This window comes from Chrysochloris asiatica, unplaced genomic scaffold (genome assembly GCF_000296735.1).
Source record: "Chrysochloris asiatica unplaced genomic scaffold, ChrAsi1.0 scaffold00123, whole genome shotgun sequence".
NCBI lineage: Eukaryota > Metazoa > Chordata > Mammalia > Afrosoricida > Chrysochloridae > Chrysochloris > Chrysochloris asiatica.
This window is the reverse complement of record NW_006408641.1, coordinates 1,917,414-1,941,697: the sequence shown is the minus strand read 5'-3', so window position 1 is coordinate 1,941,697 and position 24,284 is coordinate 1,917,414. Positions and strand designations below refer to the sequence as shown.

The 24,284-nt window shown below is 38.8% G+C and overlaps 1 protein-coding gene and 1 pseudogene across 2 annotated transcripts in view; one reads left to right on the top strand and one right to left on the bottom strand.

Annotated features, from left to right (window-relative positions):
* DPP10 (dipeptidyl-peptidase 10 (non-functional)) overlaps positions 1 to 24,284 on the bottom strand; it is a 1,131,029-nt gene that overhangs the window by 619,603 nt on the left and 487,142 nt on the right. The gene's annotated exons all lie outside the window — the stretch shown is intronic.
* LOC102840612 lies at positions 8,406 to 9,508 on the top strand (annotated as a pseudogene).

Below are 24,284 nucleotides of genomic sequence, written 5' to 3'. Positions count from 1 at the left end.
CCCTCACATTGACATTATTGCTATAAAGAGATGTCAGGTTGGTTCCAACCCATAGCGAATCTGTATAGGGTTTCCGATGAAAGGCTGGTGAGCTTGAATGGTTCAAATCAACTTTGTAGTCCAGCCCATTAACTAACAGCACCATACCAGGACTACACATTAGGACAAGCCAAACCATTAATCTCACTAGTCTCTTAGAAAAACAATATTACTGTCATTTAATTTATAAACCAACAAAGAGAGATTCTATAACTTGACCCTAATCACACCAAGTTGCTGTTAGATTCCATCCACTTGGTTCCCACTCATAGGGGCCCTCTACACAACAGAAGGAAACACAGCCTGGTCCTGTGCCATCCTCACAATGATACTGGAGTTCACTGCAGTTGCTATTGTGCCAATCCACCTTGTTGGGGGTCTTCCTCTTTTGTGCTGACTCTCCACTTTACCAAGCATAATGTCCTTCTCCCAACACTTGTCTGTCAGTTTGCCATACTGTGGTGATTTGTGTGTTGCTGTGATGCTGGAAGATATGCCACCAGTATTTTAAATACCAGAAGGGTCACCCATGGTAAACAGGTTACAGTTGAGCTTCCAGACTAAGACAGACTAGGCAGACCACTATTGAATGCTGTGTTGTTGTTGTTTAGCGCCATCAAGTCAGTCCAACTCATAGTGACCCTGTAAAGGGTTTCCAAAGAGCAATTGGTGAGCTTGAACCACCGATTCAAAACACTAAGGCAGTTCAAATCAACCTTGCAGTCCAGCAGGAATATCAGAGGAACATTGTCATATCTAGTGTCAGGAAATGAAAACATGAATAACACCAGGTTACTGTCAGATATACTGCCAGAAGATGAGCCCCTAGGTTTGGAAGGCACTCAAAATGTGATGGGAGAAGGGTTGCATCCTCAAAGTACAGTTGATCTGATGAAATCAAAGGATAAACTTCCAGGACCTTCATTTGCTGATGGGGCACAACTCAAAACGAGGAGAAACAGCTATAATATCTACTAATAATCAGAACGTGGACTGTATGAAGAATGACTAGGAAACTAGAAGTTGTCAAAAACTAAATGGAACACATAAAGATTGACATTCTAGACATTAGTGAGCTAAAAGGGACTGGTATTGGCCATTTTGAACCTGACAATAATATGTTTGACTATGTCCAAAACAACAAATTCAAGAGGAATGGCATGGCATTCATCATCAAAAAGAACATTTGAATGTCTATCTTGAAATCCAAGATAGATATTCAAATGTCTGTGTTAAGATAATATCCATAAACCTATAATGAAGAGAGGAGTTCTGGTGTGGTGCTGTAGGATAAGCAATGAATCGCAAGGTCAGTTAGAATCACAAGACCAGTAGTTCAAATCCTTGGAAAACCTATACAGGGTGCCTATGAAATGGAACTAGCTCAATGGAACTTAACAAGGTAAGTTGTTATAAATTGAATCAGAAATTTAAATGAAAAATCTTAGTGCTCCTGATCCAAAACAGTATTTTTCACATTTGGTAATTAGATAAATAGTACAAGAGAATTATTTCAATATGCATCTAACCAGAGTTATTTATAATGCAGACAAGTGTTTAACAAGGCATATTATTATGAGTGTAAATTCATCTGGGGAATCATAGTGAGACTCAAGACAAACTGAAAATCTATGGATGTATCAACTAAATGAAAAAAATGTTCAGCTCTTAATTCTACAATTTCTACTTCAGCTTATTTAGCATTTCTTCACATTTTAAACCATAATGTTTCATAGATTGGGAAAGAATATTTGATTATCACCATTAATCTTTATATTCTGTGCTAAGTATTTTGACAATGTACAATTTATTTCAATATCTCAGTGTGGAAATATTCTATATTATTGAAAATATAGCACTTTCATAGCCTTTCAGACAGGGTTTCACTTTTAGCCATATTTTAATATGTATTTTCATTCCCATGTTCACATTGTGCAAAATGATAGCCATTTGCTTTTAAAACAAATAATCAGAAACATATTTGTAGAGCTAGAGGAGTTAACTACTGGGTTTATAAGTGCATGTTACTGCAACCTAAAAATACTTAAGGGCAGTACTTAGAAAGATGAGCTATTGCAAATATTAAATAATCAGTATGAATTTTTTCCACGTATGTTTAAGCACTAGCTAAAGGAATAGTTAAAACTACTGCATTATAGGAGGCTACATCAAAAAGTACTGCTAATTGAGTTTCAGTTCTTGCATAGACAGGCTTATTCCAAACAAAACATGTTTGAATACATCTCTACAATCAATGGATGGTTGCAGATAAGTTCTCTCAGGAAATAAACTTCCCTTAGTCTCATTAGTGTGCCTTAAGAAGAAAAGGTTTAATCTTGGATTTTAGGGGATCGACTGGGCCAGTTAAATTCAAGGCAGAAAGGTGAGCTTCAGACATGTTTGGGGACCATTTCTTGAGACTCAAAAAGGGTAACATTGGTAGATTTTATAGAAGGTCACAAGAAAATCACTGGGGCTTACTTTGAAGACGTTTAAGAAAACTGAAAGCAACATTTGTGAGAAGTCCAGGAAAGTCTTGCTGAGAGTTTTTCCTGTCACAACAATCTACCTGCTCATTCTTAATAGGTATCAAGGTCTGTCCATTGAGAATTTTGTTGGAAAACCTTACCCCATCTACACTGAAGCACTTGTCTTGCCCTTTCAGAGTTCTTTTTTTTTCTCCAAACACAAAGGACACTGAAAAGTGACAAATTTGCATTCCTCAATTATGTCAGTTGCCTTTTGTTGTTGATAAATGCCATCCAGTCAATTCCAACCATAGCAAACCTGTATAGGATTTCTAAGGAGCTGCTGGTTTCATTGATCTTTGAAGTCTGGTATTCAAACACAAGGTGTGAACTGCCAACCCTGTGGTTCACAGTCCAGTGCTGATCTTACAGTGATACACCAGAATTTTAGTTGCTCTTTGATGTGGTGTAAATAAAAAACTGCAGAATTCTTTAAGGAAGGGATAGAGAGATGAAAATACCATCTTCAGAAATGGAGGAGACGTCAAGAAAGATAGCTTCAGATTTTGATGTTTAAAAAAAAAAAAAAAAGTTGCTACAGTTTTGCAGCAATACATTTTGACTTACCCTCACAATTGAAAGCAAAATATTAAATTTAAATAGTTCAAGTTAAACTACAACTTCCTACTAATTATTAGGTGGAGGCTCATAAGGAAGAAAATATAAGTTAATTAAAAATTTTAATTAAAATTTTTAATTACATATTCTATGTATATTTGGGACTTCTGGTATGGCACTGTAGGATCAACAATGGACTGCAAACCACTAGGTTGGCTATTCAGATCTACCATCAGCTCCTCAGCAACCCTACACAGGGTTATTATTGTCAGAACTGATTTGATGGCACGTAGCAACAACAATAAATGTACATTTGAGGAGAATTGTAAGCAATTTTGTACCAATATATATTTTTTATTAGTATTTGTTTAGGAGCCCCCACTAGTATAGTGGAGTATGAACTGGGCTGCTAACTATAAGGTCAGTAGTTTGACTTTACCAGTTGCTCCGTAGGAGAAAGATGAAGCTTTCTGCTTCTGTAAAGATCTACAGTCTTGGAAACCCAATACTGGGCCACGAAGAGTTGGAACTGACTCAGTGGCTCACAATCACCATATGCTTAATGAGATTGCTGCTGAGAGTTATATGATCCTTTACCCACAGTTCCTTTCATCCCATAACCTCACAAACCAGTCCTTTGCTTATCACTTTGAGTTTCATTGATCTTTGAAGTCTGGTATTCAAACACAAAGCTTCATAATTCTTTCAGCTTAAATGTATTCATATAAAATATATATAGTGATCAGTAGTGCACCAGGGTGTGGTGTTTATTTGCCACATGTCAAATGTTAAGTTAGGTATTGGAGTTGCAGAGATGAATGAGCAATGGATGTTGTCCTAAACACTTACAAAGAAAGAAAGACTCAGAAGTTGATTTTTGTAGTGGTATAAGGAAGGGGTAGTTGATTCTCTCTCAGAGAAATATGGATAATTCACAATTGTTCTTAATGCTAGGCTAAGTAGCAACCCATCTAAGAGATCCTGTTTGGGGAAGACCATTCTATGTAGAGAAAACAACTTGTACAAAGACATAAAGAACTTAGATAACCTACCATGGTGTAGAGACAAAAGTTTAATAAATATAGTCAAGTTTTACAGTTGTTAATGGAGAGAAGAGCAGCTCAGTATCATGTGGGATTTCTTGGATCATACCAAGGAGTTTGAAGTCTAGTCTGTTTTCAACGGGAAACCAGTAAAAAAAGTTTTAGCCCCACACTTTCATTTAAAAGAACAGTAGGCAAGATGATAATGAATGGGGACTGAATTAAGATGACTATAATATGAATACAAAATAACTGATCCAAGATATTAGAAGGAAGAACAATTGATTACACTTAGATGTTATGTGGATATAGAGAATCAGGAAAAGGGATTCATATAGGAATTCTGTCTTGTATAATTTGCATGTTTGTGATGGCATCATTCATAATGGTTTAGAAAACAAGAATAGATGATTAACTTTGCTCATGTTCAGACTAAGATGCCTGTAAATAATTAAGGTCCCAATTCTGTAGTGGAAAACAAAAGTAAAGCGGAAAGTAAGGTAACATCAAATTCTCAGTGTATCATTCACATTTGGAAAGTGTTAATGCAATAAGAAAGAAAGAAAAAAAATCAAAGCACCATCCGATGATATACGTTTAAAGAAAAGGTCATTTATTAATCAGACAATGTCTACAGTTACTGAAGTTTAAAGAGAAAAGCTGGGGAAAAGGGAGTGGAAATTTACTCTACAATCAGCAATTCTTTTATAATTACAGCATCAGAGCAAAGGGAACATAATCATAGTGCATACATAATTTTTTAAACTGCTAAAATATCCTTCATAATAGTATTTTCTACATAAAGTAGTGAATTAAATTGTCTATCATATCAATGAAAAAGAGAAAGATAACTACCTTCAACATAAGCTATATTTAGAGATAATTTACATATTATAGAAATCACCCATTTTAAAAGTATAGGTCAATTACTTTTGCCAAATAATTTCATACATGCAACCACCATCACAATTAGACATAGACCATTTCCACCATCCAAAAAATACCATTAGTCACTAGTTTTGAGTTTCATTACAATAGAAAAGACAAGTTAATACACTGTTATTCAAATTTACACACTAACCACTAAGTCAGTCAGTGATAATGAAATTGAAGAATTCTATCAACTTCTGCCGTCTAAAATTGATTAAAAATGCACTCAAGATGCAATGCAATGGAAGAAATGAGAAGATAACAGATTTGAACAGAAAATGTCAAAGGACAGTTCAAGAAGACAAAGTCAAGTATTACAGTGAAATGTATAAAGACCTGGAATTAGAAAACCAAAAGTAAAGAACACGCTCAGTATTTCTTATGCTAAAAACGGATGAAAAATGTAAGCGCCAGGTTACAATACTGAAGTAGTCTGTGGATAAACTATTGAATGAGCAGGAAGATGGAAGGAATACACAGAGTCACCATAACAACAGTAATTGGTCAATTTCAATCACATCAAGAGGTACCATATTATCAAGAACTGATGATATTGAAAAAGTCCAAAATGCACTGAAGGCACTGGTGAAAAAGAAGACTCCAGGAATTGATGGAATACAAATTGAAATATTTCAACAAACTGATGCAGTGCTGGAGGGACTAACTTGTGTATGCCAAGAAATTTAGAAGAAAGTTACCTGGACAACCGATTGGAAGAGACGTATATTTGTAACCATTCCAAAGAAAGGTGACCCAGCAGAATGCAAAAATCATTGAACAATATCCTTAATATCATGTACAATTAAAAGTTTGCTAAATATAATTTTTAAAGTTTTGCAACAGTGTATCAAAAGAGGTCTTCCAGAAATTCAATCCAGATTTAAAAGAGGATATGGACCTACGGATATCATTGCTGATGTAAGGTAAATCTTTGCTGAAACCAGAGATACCAGAATGATGTCTACTTGTCCCTTATTGACTATGTAAAGGCATTCAACTGTGTGGATCATAACAAACTATGGATATCCTTGCAAAGAATGGGCATTCTAATACACTTGTGTTCCAGAACAAGGGGGTATTGAATGTTTTAAATTAGGAAAGGCGCACTTATTCAATCTACATGCTGAACAAAGAATCTAAGAAGTTAGATTATATGAAGAACTTGGTGTCAGGAATGGAGGAAGACTCATTAAAAACCTGTGATGTGCAAGTGGCACAAGCTTGCTTGTTGGAAGCAAAGTAGACCTAAAATACTTACTGATGAAAATCAAAGACTACACCTTTCAGTATGGATTTTAGCTCAATGTAAAGAAAACAGAAGTCCTCACTAGACTGTGATATGATTGAAATTGACCAAATAACAAGGTAAGCAGAAAAGATTGAAGTTGTCGAATATTTCATTTTACTTGGATGCATAATCAAGTTCATGGAAACAGCAGTGGAGAAATCAAATGAGGACATATTGCATTAGGCAAATTTGATGCAAAAGACCTTTTTCAAGTGTTAAAAAGCAAAGATGTCATTTTGAAGACTAAGATACTCCGGATCTAAGACCTAGTAGTTTCAGTCGCCCCATATGCATGAGGGCAATGTATAAGGAAGACCTTAGAAGAGTGGATACATTTGAATTATGATGTTGGACAAGAATATTGAAAGAACTATGGTCTACCAGAAGAACAAACAAATCTATTTTAGAAAAAGTACAGCCTAGGTGCACCTTGAAAAGAAGGATCATGACACTTTGTGTCTTTTACTTTGGGAATGTTTTCAGGAAGGACTAGTCCCTGGAGAAGGACATCATTCTTGGAAAAGTCAACAAGGAAGAGGAAGGCCACCCAATGAGAAGAGTTAGCACAGTGGCAGCAACAGTGGGTCAAACATGACAACCATTGTGAGGATGGTTTGCAGGACCAGGGATTGTTTCATTCGGTTGTGCACAGGTTGCTACAAGTCGGAACAGACTCAGGGGCACCTAGTCTTTAGATATCAATAATATAAAGTATAATACTGTTGTAATTTTAAATATTATGGTATACAGCAAGCCAAAATATGAGGACTTACTCTATGTTTTCTTATTTTTATCCTTTTATTCATAGAGTTGTACTGTAGGATAAACACTGGACTGCTAATCACAATGTCAGCAGTTCAAACCCACTAGGTGACTTGATGGCACTTAACAACAATAATATAGATGATACCGAAAAACTCATCAATAAAAATTGGCTAATAAATTTTACATTCATAAATACATCTCTATTGCATTTAATTTCACATTTCTCTTTGGACATATCATAATGCACTTTCTAGTCAATCCCCCTTAAATCTGGATTGATCATTTCGCTATCTCATTAAAGGACAGGTTCTTACTCTTATGCAACATAATTCCAGCCTTTGGCTGGATTGGTTATGGCTCCTAATGAGATTCATCATCTCACAATGCTTCAATTGCTCATCACATAAATCAACTCTTTGATCTTTCTCTTAGTAAGAATCAGCAGCATGCAAATCTGACTTATTTAAACTGTGATCCTCAGTGAATGTCCTCTACCATTTCCTAGGCTTCTAATGGGATGGTATGACAGCAACCTAGATTCACACTGTAGGGAAATAGTTATACAACTGAAGTTTTCTCAACATGTTATAAATTCCCTAGAAAAATGTGCAGGCAACTGACCAAGAAGAATAACTAATTAGAGAACTTCACAAGCCTGAGTATATTTGTAAAGACAAATGATTAACTTAATGTTAGTTAAACTTTTCAAATTCCTAAAAGAAAGCATCTGTATACCAAGATCTAAATAAAGGTATTTTAAAATGTAATAAGAAGACTTTTTTTCTTTTTCCTTTTTAGTCAGTGGGCTGTTACCTTGGGAGATATAACTTGAGATCAAATAGATAAAACTCCTGGTGTTTCATTACATCTTTGCTGCTTATGTGCCAAAAAGAAATAACTAGAAGGGAGAGAAAGAAAGGTTTTATCTTGGCAGGTCATTATGAAAAGTGTAATCCATTCATACAACAGAGTGTGTGATTACTTATGTGGACATCAGGTAGAGTTAATGGGCCTCTGAAATCTATTATATCAGTCACTAGGAAGCACCTATAAAGGGAAAATTTAAAACTCACATCACCAATAAATATTCAAATGAATACTATGGTTACTAATTCTAAAACTGAAAATTACTACATTTATTACTATGTGCTGAGAAGAAAGAAAAAAAAAATGTAATTTTCGCTTTCTGCTTGTGGACAGCACGGAGGAAGCATTGCTAGTCTTTTTTTTTTTTTTTTGCCCCTCACTGCCGTCATGTCTAAGTCAGAGTCTCCTAAAGAGCCCAAACAGCTGTGGAAACTCTTCATCGGAGGGTTGAGCTTTGAAACAACAGCCTGAGGAGCCATTTTGAGCAATGGGGGACGCTCATGGACTGTGTGGTGATGAGAGATACAAACACCAAGCGCTCCAGAGGCCTTGGGTTTGTCATTTACTCTACTGTGAAGGAGGTGGATGCAGCCATGAATGCAAAGCCACACAAGGTGGATGGAAGAGTGGTGGAACCAAAGAGAGCTGTTACACAAGAAGACTCTCAAAGACCAGGTGCCCATTTAACTGTGAAAAAGAATTTTGTTGGTGGCATTAAAGAAGACACTGAAGAACATCACCTAAGAGATTATTTTGAGCAGTATGTGAAGATTGAAGTGTTTGAAATCATGACAGACTGCAGCAGTGGCAAGAAGAGGGACTTTGCTTTTGTAACCTTTGATGACCATGACTCTATAGATACAATTGTTGTCCAGAAGTACCATACTGTGAATGGCCAAGATTGTGAAGTAAGGAAAGCCCTGTCAAAGCAAGAAATGGCCAGTGCCTCTTCCAGTCAAAGAGGTTGAAGTGGTTCTGGAAACTTCACTGGTGGCCATGGAGGTGGTTTTGGTGGGAATGACAACTTTGGTCCAGGAGGAAACTTCAGTGGACGAGGTGGCTTTGGTGGTAGCCGTGGTGGTGGTGGTGGAGGTGGAGGCAGTGGGGATGGTTAGAATGGATTTGGTAATGACGGTGGTTATGGAGGAGGCAGCCCTGGTTACTCTGGAGGAAACAGAGGTTATGGAAGTGGTGGACAGGGTTATGGAAACCAGGGCAGTGGCTATGGCGGGAGTGGTAGCTATAACAACGGTGGAGGAGGCTTTGGTGGTGGGAATGGAAGCAATTTTGGAGGCGGTGGAAGCTGTAATGATTTTGGCAATTACAACAATCAATCTTCAAATTTTGGACCCAGGAAGGGAGGAAATTTTGGAGGCAGAAGCTCTGATCTTTATGGTGGTGGAGGTCAATATTTTGCCAAACCACGAAACCAAGGTGACTATGGCAGTTCAAGCAGCAGTAGTAGCTATGGGAATGGCAGAAGGTTTTAATGATGGCAGGAAACAAAGCTTAGCAGGAGAGGAGAGCCAGAGAATTGACAGGGAAGCTGCATGTTACAACAGATTTGTGAACTCTGCCAAGCACAATGGTGGCAGGGCCTACCTGCTATAAAGAAGACATGTTTTAGACAATACTCATGTGTATGGGCAAAAAAAACAAAAACAAAACTCGAGGACTGTATTTGTGACTAAATGTATAACAGGTTATTTTAGTTTCTGTTCTGTGGAAAGTGTAAAGCATTCCAACAAAGGGTTTTAATGTAGATTTTTCCCCCCACACACATGCTATTGATTGCTAAATGAAATAGTCTGATCATGACGCTGAATAAATGTCTTCTTCAAAAAACAAAACAAAACAAAACAAAAAACCTGCAATTTTCTATGCTTGAGGACAGATTCCCTAGTTTATACTACTTTCTACATCCACAGTAGGTAGCAAAATGATGTGAACCAAGCAGCTCACTATAGATATGATGGCTCAAAAATTCATGGAAAACTGGAATTAAAAGATAACGAAGAGGTGCTTTCCAGTCCAAAGCTGTCAGGTCAGGCAGGTATGCGGTGTGCTCCTGAGAGCCCCAGCCTCCTGCCAGCCTGCGGGGACTAAGCTCGAGGCCTCGTGAATGGCAAAGGTGCTTGGAAGAGCTTGCTCGAGGTCCAGCCTAGTCCCTGATACTTCTATCATGTCCAACAGTGATCTGAGTGAGGGCGAAGGCCTCCTCTCCTTGACAGGCAAGAGGAAGGGGAGAGGAAGCCACTCCAAGGTGTCCTTGAAGATCCTCTGGGATTGACAGTACTTGTCCTACTTCCTCACCTACCCCTCAGCACAGGAGAAGCTGAGTCCTACAGATGAACCTGTCAGTGCTGCAGCACATCCCTTCTATCAGTGAGAAATCCCATGCCTTGTACATGGGTCTAAAAAGATGAAACAAACGTCTAGACAAGAACAGAATCAAGATTTGTAACTGGTTCATCAATGTCCGGCAGCAGCTTCTGCCAGACATGCTCCGGAAGAACAGCAAAGACCCTAACCAGTTCATGACTTCTTGTTGTGGGGTGAGGCCTCAGATGTGGCCCTTCCGTGGGGCACCAGCCCTTCCAAGATGACTGTATCTTTTCCATCTGCCACCACTGTACACTTCCTGTCAGTGTGCTCCATGCAGTTCCACCCAGGCCAGGGTGAGAAGCCAGCAGGCTCCTTCCCACAGAGGGAGCTAGAACTTCCAAGTCCTTGGTATCTCTGGTAGCACACTCACTCTACTCACCAGGGCTGAGGCCAGAAGCCCCAAAGGTGGACTCTTCAAGATGTCACCACCCACACCCCCAGCTGCTGCGCAAGGAAGCACTATAAAGAACTGCTGAAGAAGGAACTTCGGAAGCAGTATGACCAACCCCCACACTCTCTTGAACCACACTCCCATCCACCTAGTCTCTGTCAACTCCAAGTAGGCATTTGCCAACAGGGGTGCTGCAGGCTAGAATTAGTTGCCCTGGATTTCCAGTTTTTACTCTTTCCATACACAGGGTTTTGTACACATCACTAGAAAACATTGGGATTGTCCAGCTCATATCTAGAGGTCTTCAACAGAAAGATGCCAATGGCATCACCACTCTGGGATGGTACCCTCTGTCTCCTCTGCTGCATCTATGGTGTCTTGAGACCTCCATACAGTGATGGAGCCAAGGGACTGAAGAAAGGTATGGTGCTGCCACTGCTCCTTCAGAGCCTCTCTGGGTTACCTTTCTCCCAGCTTACTTTCCTGGATTGGGCCCAGGAAACTTGCCAAAATCACACATCTGTGCTGGTTACAAGATGTCTCTGAGCAAGGGACCTCTTTGTTAAGCCAGTGTGGACATTCTAAGTTCATAAATGTGAACAAAAGAAAAGAAGAAAGCAGGTGTACCAAAACCAAGTACAGTTAAATGTGTAGCTGTTTGCTAATGGTTTCTTTTCCTGGTGTTTGCTGGGTTTGCATTTATGGGAGCAGTTAGCTCAGGTGTGGGGAGTGAGAGTGTGTGGCATCAGATAAACTGGGAAGAAGCCATACCTGTAACTGGTGATAGTTCCACAAAGAAGGGCATGCTTTTATTTTGGGGACCAGCTAAATCTCTGTAGCGTGACAATTCCAAGTGGTTATTCCACTGCTGGGGATTTGGTTTACCAAAAAAGAGAGAAAACTTTTATGGCCTTTGGCTTTTCTGCATTAGGCACTGAAGAGGGGACAAAGCCACAGTGAAGGTGGAGGATCAACCAGAGAAACTGACCTAAACCTTTTAGGCACAGAACAGAGAATGAGCAAACCAAAGAGCTGTTTGGTTTGTGTATTTTTATTGTATTTTGGAGGTGTGGGGTGTGGTGGTAGTGTTTCCTTTCATTAATGTTTTCCCCCCCATATCTTTATTTTCCTGCTTGTTTTGCCCTGTAGCCTGTATTGTGAATTATTTTTGGAATTTGATTAGTGGGATCCAGGATGCTGGAAATTCCTACGGCTCCCACTTGGAGAGAAGTGAGCCTTCTAGCGCCATCTCCCTAGCTCTTCTGATTCAAACAGGCAGCTTCTCCCATAATTGTGACTGAAGGAAGAAGGTAACAATGCCCCCAGCTGTCTGAGCAGTTGCCTTCAGAGATGCCCTGGGGCTGGAAATGGGTTATGAAGACTGCTTCACTGATGCCTTTTGTGTTGCACTTTCTCATTAAGCTTGAGTTGTAGAGGCTGCCCCTGAACTTCACAGTGAAAAAGATAATAGTTTTCATCTTATTCTACCTCACTACCACCAACAACAACCTTCCTGTTTTTTTCTTTTGCTGTTTCATAGGTAGGTGTTCAATGACAATATACCTCATCTTCATATATCCTAAGAAACACTGTTGTTAAGTGCCATCGAGTCGGTTCTGACCCATAGCAACCCTGTACAGGGTTTCCGAGGAGTAGTTGGTAAGCTTGAACCACAAATCTTGCAGTTCAAACTGACTTTTCAGTCCTCTGCATTAACCCATAGTACCACACCAGGACTCCATCCTAGGTTATTAGTTGTCTAATAACTTTGTTCTGAGTAGCATTCTTACTGGGCCAAGAGTCAGGCCAGGAGCCCCAGCCTGTAGTTTCTGAGGTTTCCAGAGATTGGGCACTGGGAAGGGTGAGGGTTCCTAGGTGCTGGCAGACTTGTGTGTGTCTGGGAAGATTCCTAAAGCCTTTCGGAAGGGCCCTCCATTCCATCCATTGTTGTGGGAGGGGAGATGAGTGGTGTTTTGTTCTAAGAAAGGGTGGTGTTTTGTTCTCTGTGTGGAACCTGCCCTGGGCTTTATCTTGCTGCCCCCTGATCTTTTCCTCCTTCCCTCACCTTGTTTCCTCAGGGAGGTCAGGGAGTCTCTACCTCGAGACACCCAGCTGGGGAAGAAAGAAGAAAAACTGGGTTTTAGGTTTGCCGAGTCTCTTCCACCCCATCAATGTCTGTGAGGCCAGGTCTGGTGTGACTATAGCAGGGGACTGGAGGTATATTGGGGTGGGTGAGGTATTTCCCTTCCCTCAGTGCAGTGCACAGTGGAGGTGGTTACAGGTGGGTGGAGAAGCCATACTGCTGAATTCTAGTTGGTATTTCCCTTGGTGAAATGAGGTGTCTATAGGGGGCAGCATCTGCTTGGATCTGGTTGTGAAAGAAACCTTGAGGACAAGTACATTTATCTCACTGAATAATTTGAGAAAAAGCTACTCTAAATAACTTCTGTTTTCATCTTTTCTCAAATAAAGTGGGGTTTTTTTTTGTTGTTGTTGTTCTTTTAAAAAGATAATGGAATCTTTTCATGAAATTTTTTAAGCTCTCTCATATGTGTTCTGTATAAACTTGGCCTGATGACATGGTAATTCCTTTGCAAGATTTTTATGAACTTTACTCACAGGACTAAAATTAAATCCCAGAAATTAAAAATAATCTCAATCATTCAATTGTTAAAAGTTGAACAAATTGTATTTGGAAATACGTACAGTAATTTGGGTTCATATTATATTCCAATTGTTTCCCAAAATTGATATTTTTGTTAATCTCTTTACATGGCCCAGTTTTCCTCAAATTGCCTTTTTCATCCCTAGAGAGCAGTTATTTAAGGGAAAATCTAGTGAGCACTCTGATAGGATTGAGTTTAGTCCATATTTTATGTTTCAAAATGCTAATACTCTGTCTGAAAGAATAAAAAGAGATCAATTATGGCCCTGATAATGAAGCTGTGCAAATGGTCTCCAATGTGATTAGAAAACTTTACATTCAATCAAAACTGTAAAATGAAAATGGACTTACTCCAAGCTCTGGTAACTGTCTATGTCCACAGTGACTAATGAGGTCGCCCATCAGTTTAACAGGAGGTGCTCATCAGTGTTAATTGTAGTAACTATTTTCAGTGGTAGTTGTCAATTGTAAGGCTCTACCAGAGCATACAAGGAACCCTGTTGGTGCTGTGGGTTAGGCACTGGGCTGCTTACTGAAGATTGGTGGTTCAAACCCTCCAGCTGCACTATAGGAAAAAAATGAGGCTGTCTTCTCCTGTAATAATTTATAGTCTCAGAAATCCTATGTTGTTGTTATTAAATGCTGTCAAATCACATAGGGATCCTGTATAGGGTTTCTGAGGAGTAGTTTGTTGGTTTGAAACACCAACATTGAAGTTAGGAGCCCAGTGTTTACCAACAGCACTACACCAAGACTCCCAGAAACTCTATTGTTGTTGTTGTCAAGTGTTCTTAAGTCAGTTCCCACTCATAGTGACCCTGTATAAATTTTCTGAGGAGCTGCTGGTGAGTTTGAACCACTGACTTTGAAGTTTAAACTTACCTTGTAAACCAACACTTAGCCTACAGTGCCACCAGTACTCCAGAAACCGTATATTGTTGTTATATGCCATTGAGTTGATTCCTTAACCATAGTGACCCTGTATAGGGTTTCTAAGGAGTGGCTGATGAACTTCAACTGCCGACCTTGACATTCAAAGTGACTTTTTAGTCCTGTGTATTAACCCACAGTGCCAGACCAGGACTCAGAAACACCAGAACCCCTATGTTTTTTTTTTGTTGTTGTTAGATGCCATTGAGTTGGTACCGACCTTATACACAGCAGAACAAAACACTGCCCAATCCTGGGTCAACCTCACTACTGTTGCCACGCTTGAGTCCATCGATGCTGCCATCTGGCCAATCCATCTCATTGGGGGTCTTCCTGTTTTTCTCTGCCCCTCCACCTTAACAAACATGATATTTTTCTCCAGTGACTGGTCCCTCCTGACAATATGTCAGAAGCATGAGGGGCAAAGCTTGGCCTCTTGGCCTCTAAGGAGCACTATGGCTCCTTGGATCTATGGGTTTTTTTGGCAGCCCACGGCACTTCCAATATTCTCCTCCAACACCATAACTCAAAAGCATCAATTCTTCTACGGTCTTCCTTATTCACTGCCCAGCTTTCGCATGCATATAAGGTTATTGAAAATACCTTGGCTTGGGTCAGACACACCTTAGTCCTCAAGCTGATGTCTTTGCTCTTCAACACTTTAAAAAGGTCTTGTGCAACAGATTTGCCTAGTGCAATATATCGTTTGATTTCTTGACTGCTGCTTCCATGAGTGTTGATAGTTGATCCAAGAAGAATGAAGTCCTTGACAACTTCATTCTTTTCTCCACTGATAAGAACGTTGTTTATTGGTCCAGTGGTGAGGATTTTTGTTTTCTTTACATTGAAATACAATCCATACTGAAGGCTGTGCTCTTTGATCTTCATCATTAAATATTTTATGCCCTCTTCACAAGCAAGGTTGTATCATCTGCATATCACAGGTTGTTATTGAATCTTCCTCCAATCCTGATGCCATGTTTTTCTTCATATAACCCAGCTGCTTGGATTATCTGCTCAGCATACAGGTTGAGTACGTATGGTGAAAGAATACAACCTTTTTGCACACCTCTTCTAATTTTAAACCATTCAGTGTTCCCATGATCTGTTCGAACAACTGCTTCTTGGTCCAGGTACAGATTCCTCATGAGCACAATTAAGTGTTCTGGATTACTCATACTTTGCAATGTTGTCCATAGCTTGTTATGATCCACACAACAGAAAGCCTTTGCATAGTCAACAAAGTACCGGTAAACATCTTTCTTATATTCTCTGCTTTCAGCCAAGATTCATCGGACATCAGCAATGATATCCCTCATTCCACGTTCTCTTCTGAATATGGCTTGAACATCTGGAAGTTCTCTGTCAATGTATGCTGGTAGCCGTGTCTGTATTTCCTTTAGCAAAACATTACTCACATGAGATATCAAGAGATTGTCCGATGATTTCCGCATTCCGTTGGGTCACCTCTCTTTGGAATAGGCACAAATACGGATGTCTTCCAATCAGTCGGCCAGAGAGCTGTCTTCCAAATTTCTTGGCAGAGATGAGTGAGTGCCTCGAGTGCTGCCTCACTTTCATGAAAGATTTCAATTTTTATTGCATCAATGCCTGGTGCCTTGTTCTTTGCCAATTCCTTCAATGCACCTTGGACTTCCTCCTTCAGTATCATTGGCTCTTGATCATATATATGCTACCTCTTGAAATGGTTGAACATTAACCATTTCCTTTTGGTGCAGTGACTCTGTGTATTCCTTCCAGCTTCTGTTTTTTTTTTTTTTAGTATTAACAATAACAATTCTATTCATTTATGCTTTCCAACTTTCCCAGCCAAAATTATTGTGAAGCAAGCCCAAGACATTGTATGATTTTATCCATCAAAATTTAGGATGTCTCCAAAAGATAAAGACTTAAAAATCACCACTGTTGTTACATAGTGTGGAGTCGGTTTCAACTCATAGTGTCCCTGCAGAGGATTTCCAAGGCTGCAAATCTTTACGGGAGTAGAAAACCTCATCTTTCTCCTATGGAACAGCTGGTCGTTTTGAATTGCCGACCTTGAGGTTAACAGTCCAATTCGAAAACACTATGCTACCAGAGAGGTCCATCACACCAAAAAAACAAAACAAAACAAAAAGGTAAACATGTTTGAAAATGGAGAATGGGTGCACAAACAGATGGATGTAATTAATATTCCCTTCCATCTTCTCTTGATGCTTTCTGCATCATTCAATAATTTGCCCAGTGAATCTTTCAATAACGAAAATCGAGGCTTGAATTTTTTCTTCAGTTCCCCCAACTTGAGAAATGCTGAGCGTGTTCTTCCTTTTAGGTTTTCTGATTCCAGATCTTTGCACATTTTATTGGCTTTATCTTCTCGAGCTGGTCATTGAAATATTTTGTTCAGCTCTTGGAACTCCTCATTTGGGTCATTATAAGTGAGATTTGACTCAATGGCAGCGGGCTTGCTTTGGTTTTATCAGACACGCAATCCATGAGTAATGCAAATGGTTACATTTCAGCTACTAACTGCATAGTCGGTGATTTCAGTTCACCCAGAGGTGTCTGCCTTTGAGAAATGGTCCAGTGATCTATGTCTGAAAATCAGCCACTAAAAATCCTACGGAGCACAGTTCTACTCTGACACATTTCAGGTCACCATGAACCAGATTACATCTGACAGCTTCTGTTTGTTTGTTTATTTGTTAGATCATAGCATACACCAAGACATCATTCTTTATCTGTCTCTGGTGTCAGGATATAGGCAAAAAGAAATAGCTTTATTTTAATTGGGGCAACAACCCTTGTGATCAGAAGAAAACCAAGCAAATGAAAAGGAAGGATGTATTTTATCTTTTGAATTACTGGTTTGCTCATCCTCAACAATAGACACAAATCATATATGTAAAAATGGTGCATATATACAGTATATGATTAGTAGAAATAACGCTTGTCTTACATCTTTTAATTCTTTTCCTTGGTCCTTTATATTATAGGTAACTTTTCTATATTTTGTCATTCTAAATGCTTCTCAATATTCTCCTTGTGGTTTACTGACTCATGACAACTGATCTATTTCAAAGAAGAATCACTCTATAGGGTTTTCTTGGCAGTTTTCTTTATGTCTACAATTTGTCACATCTTTCTCCTACAGAGCAGCTGGGTGGGTACAAGCAGCCAACCTTTGGGTTAGGAGCTGATCACAAACCACTTGTTATATCCAGTCTTTTCTCAATATATCCAGGCTCAAAATTTGTATGTAAGTTAATCACTAGAATATAGAATTTATATGTATGCATATGCACAGATGTAAGTCAAAAGTGTTGCAATCACAGAAACCTTTATTAAGCAAATATATCATAATTCAAAGCTACTGTTTCTCAACATATCCTCTATCTAGGTCTATACATTTCTAAAAGTAGTGTTCCCATTTCTATAACCCTACTCCTAAAATATTCCCTGCTCTTCAATTTATACCATGTCAAAGCATCCAAGAGTGACACAAATCATGTTTCTCTGAAATATTTTTTGAGTTTTGAGAACAAAAAGAATTCTGAAGAGGAAAAATCTGGGCTTTAGGATATGTGGAGTACAATGTCCAAGTGAAATTCTTATAAGGTGGTATCTGGATTCTCTAAAGAAGCAAAACCAATGAAGCTTATGTAGGGGTATGTTGTTGTTAAGTGCCGTCGAGTTGGTTCTGACACATAATAACCCTTTATAGGGTTTCCAAGGAGTGACTGGTGAATTAAAACCACCGACCTTGTGGTTTAAACCAACATTGCCGTCCAGTGCTTTATCCAACATAAAATGGTTAATGTGATGGTGTTATGGTTGTTGTTGTTTTTAAGTGCCATCGAGTCAGTTCCAACCCATAGAGACCTCTAATATGGTTTCCGAAGAGTGGCTGGTGAGCTTGAACCAATGACCTTGTGTTCCAAACCAACTTTGCAATCCAGTGCATTAACCTACAGAGCTAAGCACAACTTCCAAGTCCATGGATCAGGTGCCAGACTAGAGGCTTCTCCTGACTCACAATGCTGTCTGTATGGACTAAGGAACTCAAGATCAGCTGGTCTAATGGAAGGATGCTGGTTAGAGAAGTGAATGAATCAAAAGAACTGAAGGTCAGATGACATACTATATGAAGAATCCAAATCCATCAAAAAGCAAGAGAATTTTGCTAGAGTGTCCACCACATTCACACAGAAACTCCCTTTCTATTGACTGACTCTTCACACAGCAGATCTACCGTGGAAGTGATTACATTAGATCTCATCCTGGGGTATGACTGTGTAACTGCCAACCCACAATCCTGGCCTGGTCAAGCTGACACAGGACCTTAAATATACACAGCCTTTATTACTCCTAAAGAAAGGCAGGTGCATTGTCATAATGGAAAATAAAAATGATCTATGCAGCTTCCCTGGCCTTTTCCTCACCAATGCAGTTTTCACTGTTTTTTCAATATCTTACCTAATAAGCTTCCATGATCATCATCTGTCCTTTAAGAAAAGTTATCAAGATTACCACTTTGGAATCCTAAAACACAATCACAATAACATTCTGAGCTGACCTCTCTGCCTTAAATTTAACTTGCCCAACAGATCCCCTCAGAAGTCACAGTTGTGATTAGACTTTTTTAAAGGTAGCCTATGTTAGCACAGTGGTTACGAATTGGGCTGCGAACCTTAAAGTCAGCAGTTCAAAACTACCAGCTACTCTGTGGGAGAAAAATGAGGCTTTCTGCTCCCGTAAAGATTTACAGCCTCGGAAACGCTGTACAGGGTCACTATGGGTCAGAACCGACTCCATGGCACATAACAACAACACAGACACTGGTATGGTGTTGTGGGTTAATGCGCCAGACTGCAAAGCAGTTTGAACTACAACGTCAGCGGTTCAACCTCACCAGATGCTCCTTGAAAACCCTAAACAGGGTCACTATGGGTCAGAACTGACTCGACGGCACTTCTCAACAACAACAACATAGACACTAAGACAAATGTTATTATTGAGAGTTTGTCTACCGTCATCCAATGATCACAGAGATGTTTAACGACTTTGTTTTGAAATAAACCCCTGCATGCATGAAATGGAAACCTAGTACCAAAACTTTTTGATTTGCCCTCGTCTTCAGTTATGCATTGCTTACAGTCTACTATATAAACACCATATTCAAATCTATTGTCCTCATCACTGCTGCTACTGCCCCAGCTGCTGCAGGATTTATCGGTGGAGGCCTGAGGAACTGGCATGACTAGTGGCAGCTGAGAAGGCAGCAGTGGGAGTATAATAAGAGGAAGGAGTAAGAAACGAGCGGAGCCCAGAGCAGCAGCAGCATGGGCTATCAGTAACTACTGCAGATACCCACCTGCCTATGGAACAAAACCCTTGAGTCCAAGCCCACAGTCATGTACTCTGGCCCACCTGTCTGTCTCCCACCAATGGTAAAGTGCTGCAGTGGGGCTTAGGGTCTTTAAAACCATTATGGGGAAACAATAAGCTAAAGGAGAGTTGATTTCCCTTTTATTTTACAAAAGATAATAAACACAATAACAAACCTTACAGGATTAAGCATGTATATTAAGTCAGATGTTATTCTAAATGAGACAGGGACCTAACACTACATGAAACTACTGGATGCATAAGGACTTGAAACAATACTAACTTCTTTCTTTGTAGTATTTTCCTTTAAAATACTACATGGTAGGCTATTAAATATAAATAAATAAAAAAGAGGCTTAGGGAGAAGAACAGTTCCAACAAGATCAGCCATCCTGCACGTGACCAGATAAGGCCAACTTTCCTCTTTGATGAACTATGGCCGATATGAAGGAGAATTCTACCATTTTGTCCTCCTGGTAGCCATCTTAAATCCACAAAAATCTTGAAAGCATGGCAGACCAAGATTCACCCATACACTATCTCATTTCCTTCATCTAATCAGCTTCAGAGTCCCTCCCTCCTACTCAAGACTCTTCATCTAATACCCCTGCTCATATAAACCCTAAGCCTGCTGTTCAGGGATCCGTCTTGGTGATGCAAATCCTGGCATGCTCCTTTGTTTAGCCAATCAAATAAAGCTGATGCTTTCATTTTAAACCATTTGTATCTCTGTAAGCCTTGCTTAGCGAGACCTGAGATATTATGGTAACATACTGAACATTTAGTGATGTATATGTGTGTATATATATTTGTTATTATTAAGTGCTGTTGAGTCAGTTTCTATTCATAATGAGCACTGTATAGCTGTTTGGATGGGTCTGACCTGCCAACTTTGTGGCTAGCAGACCAATGTTACCTTACAGTGTTTGGAAGTCCAGTGCTTATTCTATAGTACCATACCAGGACTCCATGAATACATGTAGAACAATGTAGCCATGGTGTGGTGCTGTAGGATAAGCACTGGACTGCAGAACACAAGATCAGCAGTTCAAACCCACCAGCTGTCCCTTGGAAGCTAAGAGATTTGTGGCACTATAGGACAAGTGTGTAACCATAAAGTTGGTTTGAACCACAAGATTGGTGGTTCAAGCTCACCAGTCATTCCTCAGAAACCATATACAGGACAGCAAATAAGGAATACTGTAGAAGAATTGATGCTTTTGAGTTATGGTGTTGGAGGAGAATATTGAAAGTGCCATGGGCTGCCAAAAGAACCAACAGATCTGGGTAGGGGGAGCACAATTTAAATGAGTAAAACCAAAAACAAATATTGGCTATTTTGGTACTAAATGAAAAATAAGGTTAAGTCACATTTTGGCAACTATAGATATGAATTAAACTGTGTTTTGATGCAATAAATTTATGTTTCCATCTGTTCTCTAACCTCTAGGTTTCTGCTTTAATAAGTGAAAGCAAAATAATTTTAAAAATGAATTAGAAGGTGTCAATAAAGGCACGAAATGACTGGTTTACAAGGTTTCAAGAGGAAGATTAGTTTAAGAGTGTGTGTGTGTGTGGGAGAAATAGAGTCCCCACTGAATAGTTTTCATCTTGTCAAGATGGGTATGGTTAAAAGAGATGGGGATAAGATTCTTATGATTCAATAGTAATTGTTATTATAGCTACTTGCGACTGCCACAATTGTAAAGGTAGAAGTTTTGTAACAAAAATGGTGCAGTAGTTAATTTTACAGTCTAGAAACAGAGGACCATATGATAATCAAGAGAGAAGAGCACAAGCAGAATGCAAGACCTTATCCAGAGAAGCACTGATGCCAGAGATGGAGGCAGAGATGGTGGCCTGGAGAGAGGGAGCAGCTGAGGACTCCAGATTCATGGGAAGACAGGGATTAAGAGCTGGTGGCCAGGAGGCAGACTTGCAGAATGTGCCCTTTGGTGGTGAAAATTATTATATATGCCAGAGTGATTAAAAAAAAAATGTGAATAGACAGAAATACTGTTATTTGATGGTACATGGAGGGGATTATAATCATTTTAATGAAACAACGTGTATGATGTGTTGAATATAAAATTGATGATCTGCCCTGTGAACTTCCACTCAATTCACAATAAAACACATTAAAATACATAAATAAATATAATAAAAATGAATTAAAACACAAGACGAGGGAAAGGGATGAAAGAACAAGGTAGACAGGTAAACACTTAGGCAGGTTTGCATGGACTAAATGGGACAGAGGTAAATAGTGATGTATGCTCAACCTTGGAACAATAGGGATCTGTGATACAGGGATTGAGGCATGGTCTGAATGTGTAAAACAACACAAATAATGTTAAGATGAAACAGAATGTGTAGGGATTGTTGAAAGTAAACATGATGATCTGCTCTGTAAACTTTCATCCAATTCAAAATAAAAAGTTTGAAAAAATTGTAAAATTACATCTCTTAATATTTGATATAATTAAAGGATAAAGCCATCTGATCATGGCCTTGTAAGATTGTTCTTTCCATTTAGGAGAGACTTCAAGTTACTGATTCCTTTGCTTGTTTAGGTATACTCATATTTTCTAAGACTTCTTGACTCGGTTTTGGTAAACTGAATATTATAGGAATTTCTCCATTTTACAAACGTTATTTAAAATGTTTTCGTAAGGTTGTTCACAGTTTTTCTTTATAATGTTTTATAATTTCCACATTTTCTTCTACAAAAGTTATCTCACTAATACTGTTATATAACAAGCTCTATACAGATCAATAAGGAGAAATTCCCTTCACTTCATGTAAGTTTTAAGGATGCTGCCAAATCTCAGCACACTATCATTTTCTTCATGGTTCCTCTAACAAAAGTTTTAATGTAGGTTATGGAAAAATATATATATAAAGCAAAAAAGAATGATGGAAAATATAAGTGGATGCTGATACACAGTATGCATCCATTTTAGCAATAATTTGTCCTGAAGATTCTAAATGCCCAAGTAATTGAATTAAAATGAAAATATCTCCTGATTATATAAATATAAATAACTACTCTGTAATATCTTGCCTAGAACAATAAGAACTTAAACTTATTATTGTTTAAGATGGGACAATTTGCATTGAATAGAAGTTGGACACTCCTTACTTGAAGAATTAAGGTATATGCATTTGGAATCATGTAAAAGAGTAAGATTTTATTAAAGCAAATATCCCTATTACACAGAACATACTGAATAGTTCAGAATACTGAATTATGGACTTAGAAATAAATCAGTTGAGATCATGGTTATAAAGTGATAGGTATGGAAAATCAAGAATTGTTTGTATTTTCTAGTTTTCCAAGAGAAAGAATGTAAAGCATTTGTAGAGCGCATTATTGTCATACAACAGAAAAAAACACTGCCTGATCCTGAGACAACCTCACAAACCTTGTTACATTTGAGTCGATTGCTGCTGCCACTATGCCAATCCATCTCATTGGGAGTCTCCCTCTTTTTTGCTGATGCTCCATTTTATAGAGCATCATATGATGTCTTTGTCCTAAGACTGGCTTTCCTGATTGTATGTTCCAACTCTGAGAGGAAAAAAATCTTGCTATTTTGGCTTCTAAGGATCATTCTGGTTGTATTTCTTTCAACATAGATGTTTGTTCCTCTAGCAGTCCATACTACTTTCAATATTCTCCAACACCGTAACTCAAATGCCTCAACTTTTCTACAGTCTTCCTTATTCACTTTCCAACTTTCACATGCATATGAATCTACTGAAAACACACCCTGTCTTGGGGAACACAGTATCTCTGTAGGATAAGCAAGGGACTGCAAACTAAAAGATCAGCAGTTCAAGCCCACAGCCATTCCACAGCAGAAGAAAGATAAGGCTTTCTGCTTCCTCAAAGACATAGCACATATTCATCACTATACTAATACTAACATTTGACTACAACATCAGTTTGAGCCCCAAGAATGGTGGTTCAGACCCACCAATTGCTCCTAGGAAACCTCATACAGGGTCACTGTGAGTTTTAACACTCAACAATAATATTGATTGCTAAACTTAGTAGTAAACAAGGTGCTTTAAATCAATTGAAACAACATCCTTATTATTGGATGAATTTACCTGAATTCTTTGGATAACCATTTTCAAAGTTTTTCTAGTCCCAGAGGAAGATATACATGAACAAATGACAATTTCATGAGCAACTCATGCAAGCATTTAGAAAAAATAAAGAAAGAAGGAAGAAAAGTCTACCTGAAAATCTATAGGAAAGTGAAAAAGATTGAGAAATGCTAAAGAACAGAGGCAGGCACAGAAAACTGGTAGACAAAATCACAGTTCATTACCATGTTTGAGGCTATAAATGAGTCCAGTCATCATGGACACCACTGGGTTCTCACATCCAAGAATCAGTAACAGGGAGAATCCTACTCATAGTGAAGCAAGTTTAAGCAGCCTTAACATATTAGGGAAGAAGAAGAAAAGAAAAAACCTTACACATTAAAGGGGGGGG